At 42.7% G+C, this 4,557-nt stretch overlaps 1 protein-coding gene across 3 annotated transcripts in view; it reads right to left on the bottom strand.

The window, feature by feature from the left end:
* LOC132383108 (GTPase HRas-like) overlaps positions 1–4,557 on the bottom strand; it is a 39,557-nt gene that overhangs the window by 2,678 nt on the left and 32,322 nt on the right. The gene's annotated exons all lie outside the window — the stretch shown is intronic.

The raw sequence follows: 4,557 nt of genomic DNA, 5'->3' as shown, positions 1-4,557 counted from the left end.
CTGAAATTAAAAGAATGTACTTGAGGGGAAGGAGAAACAAAACTCAGGAATTTCATTCTTGGTGACCATAAAAGTGCACATACAGTACCATTTTTCTTAAAATGTACCTGTCTCAACCACTTCCTCTAGGAAGTCACTTCATAAACTGACCACTCACTGGGTGAAAAACTGCCCCTCAAGTTCCTATTCAATTGCTGCCCTCTTACCTTAAACCTATGTACAACATTCCCCGGGGCCTAACCAGTGTAGAAGTTCTATACTTGTCTCACTTCCCAAAGTGCAACATTTCACACAATCTGGATTGAAAGCTATTTGCCAATTTTTGACACACTCACCCAGCTGATCAAAATCCCCTATAATTTTTTAAAACCTCCATTCTCTGTGATATCATCTATTTTAGTATCATTCGCAAACTTACGAACCACGTACATTTACATTGTTTTGTTTTAAAATAAATAACAAACGAAGGTCCAAGCACCAATCCCTGTGGTATGCCAGTAGACACGTGTCCTCTCCAGTCTGAAAAATAACCTTCAACCCTCACTCTCTGCTTCCTACCATTTCGCCATTTCAGGCCCTCCTTTGGTAGAGGTCGACCATGGATGTTGCATTCCAGCTGTCTATGTGATACATAAGCCAGGGCAGTACAATATTGAGGGGAAACTATTGCCCATGCAGCAGGCTTCCCGTCTCCATACAGCAGAGACTGAAACAGTTTGGTAACAGCAGCATCGCAGGAGTTGCCAGTGTTAAACTCAACGTAGGATGCCCTTTGGGATTCCAGCTCCGGATTTATCCTTGGGACTTACTCCCAAAACCTTCCAATGAGTTGCTATAACTGCAAGGCAGCAGAGGTTTAAGATCAGAGTTTTCCTTCTCTTAATGAGCTGCCAGCCACAATTGACAAGCCCCATTTGCTCAAAGCAACTGGTTTTAAGGTATCAGTAACCTGCCTTTGCCCCTTCCGTCAGTGGAAACTGTTTCACGAAGCTTAGTAGCTAAGCCACACGTGAAGGTTGGGAGCTGGACTTAGTTGTCAGAGGCTATTTGAGGTGCATGCCGTTGGGAGTATTTAATAAGTAGTGGGAACTTATCCCCGCCCACCCCTGCTATAACAAACATAAAGAACCATTAGGCCATTTATCAATCCAATTAGCTAGCACTCCCTGGATTCCATGCAATCTAACCTTTTGAACTATCCTGCCATGAGAGACCTCGTCAAAGGCACTCTTTCTAGAGTGCATTTAGATAACAGCAACTGCCCTATCCCCATCTATCCTATTTGTTACCTCCTTGAAAATTTAAGGGATTGTCAGACATGATTTCCCTAATTAGACCTTGGTCTATCTAGACACTGGTAGTTCCTATCCCTTAGATTCAATTCCTATAACTTAGCCACACTGACGTCAGGCTCACCGACCTGCAATTCCTGGAAGTACGAGGGAGGATCCATTCAAACCTACGGAATACTAAGGCCTGGACAGAATGGACATGGAGTGCATGTCCATGTCTGACGGTGGTGTCTGAAAAGAGGATGCTGTCCAAGTTGCATACCATCTTGGGCAACGTCTCCCATCCACTCCATAATGTACTGGTTAGGCACAGGAGTACGTTCAGCCAGAGACTCACTCCAACGAGATGCAACACTGAGCATCATAGGAAGTCATTCCTGCCTGTGCCCATTAAACTTTACAACTCCTCCCTCGGCGTGTCAGACACCCTGAGCCAATAGGCTGGAATTTCCACTTGGAATAATTTACTTATTATTTAATTATTTATGGTTTTATATTGCTATATTTCTACACTATTCTTGGTTGGTGCGACTGTAACGAAACCCAATTTCCCCCGGGATCAATAAAGTATGTCCGTCTATCTGTCATATTTCCATTAGTAGGCGATTCTTGGATCTGAGAACAGATCTTCAGAATAAAAAGGGGTGCTTTTAAAAATGGAGATGATGATGAATCTGTGGAATTTATTGCTTTAGAGGGCTTTGGAGGCCAAATCATTGGATGTATTTAAGGCAAAGATTGATAGTTTAATTGGCAAAATGGTTAAGAGTTACAGGGAGAAGCTAGGAGAACAGGGTTGAAAAAAGTATCTGCCATGACAGAATGGTGGAGCAGACTCTATCGGTTGGATGACCAAATTTTGGCCTATGTCCTATCTATACCCCTGCTAATTTTAATACACCTCAGCACCCTACATTCCAGTGAGAAAGCCCAGCCTATCAAATCTCATTTCATTACTTCAGCCTTCTATTCCAGGAAGGATCCTGGTGAATCTCTTCTGCACTCCCTCTATTCCTCCTACATTCTCCTAAAGTAGTGGTCGGCAACCCATCAATCATGATCGACTGGTCACTCTTTGAGAGTTTCCCAGTAGATCCCGAAAAAAATGAAAAATAAATACACAAATACCGTTGAGAGATTGTTTCTGGGTTGCAGGGTTTTAGTTCCGTTCTTTCTGCCCCGGTGTGCATGCATGTAACTAATTGATCTGGGGCCGATCTTGCCTTTCACTAAGGCCGAGGTAGGGGATCTTGGGATTACAAAGGTTGATGACCACTACCCTAAAGTGTGGGGGCCAGAACTGGGACTCCTGTTGTTTGTGATGTACATCTATGATATGGATGAAAATGTAGATGGGTGGATAGCAGGTTTGCAGGTTACACCAAGATTGGAAGATTTTTGGTAAGTATGAGCGACTATCAAAGAATACAGCAGGATATGGATCAGTTACAGATCAGGGCAGCCTTAGTAATATTTTGTACAACTGCAACATAATATTCCAACTTCAGTGCCTCTGCCTATTAAGTCCAGCATAGCAAATGCCTTTTTCAATACCTTATTCACCTATATCGCCACTTTCAGGGACCTATGGGTTTGTGCTTTCTTAATATAAAGGGCTTGGATGGGGTGGGATTTCTTCAGCAAATGAATCCAAGGGATATTCTTGAAACTGGAGAGTCAAGCTAGAGGAAGGAATATAGTAGACCCAGTTTCAGGTAATAAGCTGGGCTGGTAACAGATCTGATAGTGGGGTGAATATTTAGGGCACAACTCTTTAGTTGTTTTAAGATAGGCATGGGCAAGGATAAAAATGGATCTTGCAGGAAGATACTAAATTGGGGAGGGCAAATCACGACAGGACGAAACAGGAGCTACTGGCATTGATTGCAAGCAGTTGCTGTTGGACAAGTCCATGTCTAACATGTGGGAGTTATTTAAAGATTAGCTGATTAGAGTTCATGATCAACATGTTCCAGTAAGAAGAGCAAGGATGGTCTTGGTTGACTTAAGAGGTTCTAAATTTAGTCAGGAAGGAAAAGGAAGCATATGCAAGGCTTAGGAAGCTAAAATCAGACTGGGCCTTGTAGCTTTAAGTTCCTCGGCATCCACATCACTGAGGATCTCACTTGCTCTGTACACGGCAACTGTGTGGTGAAAAACACAACAGTGCCTCCTTCAACTCAGATGGTTGATGAAGTTTGGTATGGGCCCCCAAATAATAAGAACTTTCTATAGGGGCACAAATAAGAACATCCTGACTGGCTCTATCACTGCTTGGTATGGAAACTGTACCTCCCTTAATCACAGGATTCTGCAGAAAGTGCTGTGGACAGCCCAACGCATCTGTAGCTGTGAACTTCCCATGATTCAGGATATTTACAAAGACAGGTGCGAGAAAACAGCCCAAAGGCTCATTGGGGACCCAAGTCACAACAACTACAATGTATTCCAGCTGATACCATCTGGGAAACAGTACAGCAGCATAAAAGCCAAGACCACCAAGCCCCACATCAGCTTCTTCCACCAGGCCATCAGAATGATGAACTCATGCTGATTTGAGTGTATTTCTATGTTACATTGACTGTTCTATTTATTAGAAATTATTATAAATTACTGTAATTGCACATTTAGAAGGAGAAGTAACGTAAAGATTTTTACTCCCCAAGTATGTGAAGGATGCACAAAATAAAGCCAATTCAATTCAGTATAAAGATAACGGGAGGCACTCAAACAGGCAATTAGCAAGGCCAAAAGGAACCATAAAATGCCCTGGCAACCAGGGACAATGAGAATCCCAAGGCATTTAACAAAGAGAGGATATCTAAGATCTACTCATGGATAAAGGCGGGAATTTGTGTTTGGTATTTTGTATCAGCATTTACTGAGAAAGATTGGAGGGTAGTGAAAATAGAGCAGAGCAAGCCAATGTGCTGGGAAATTTTGAGATTGAGGAGGTAGTACTTGGTCTTCTAAAAAATATTAATGTGGACAAGTCCCCAGGGCCTGATGCTGTATATCCCAGAAAGAAGTAAGTGAGGAGATTGCTGTGGCTTTGACAAAGATCTTTGTGTCTTCACTAAAGCAACTGGTGAGGTCCCAGAGGACTGGATTGTAGCAAATGTTATGCTGATGTTCAAGAAGGGAAATAGGAATAATTCAAGTAATTATAGGTCCGTGAGCCTCACATCAGTGGTAGGGAAGCTACTGGAGAGGATACTGAGAGACAGAATATACGCACACTTGGAAAGGCATGAACTGCAGAGGG

This window comes from Hypanus sabinus, chromosome 29 (genome assembly GCF_030144855.1).
Source record: "Hypanus sabinus isolate sHypSab1 chromosome 29, sHypSab1.hap1, whole genome shotgun sequence".
Classification (NCBI taxonomy): domain Eukaryota; kingdom Metazoa; phylum Chordata; class Chondrichthyes; order Myliobatiformes; family Dasyatidae; genus Hypanus; species Hypanus sabinus.
The sequence above is the reverse complement of the archived record's forward strand: the minus strand, read 5'-3'. Positions and strand labels throughout refer to the sequence as shown.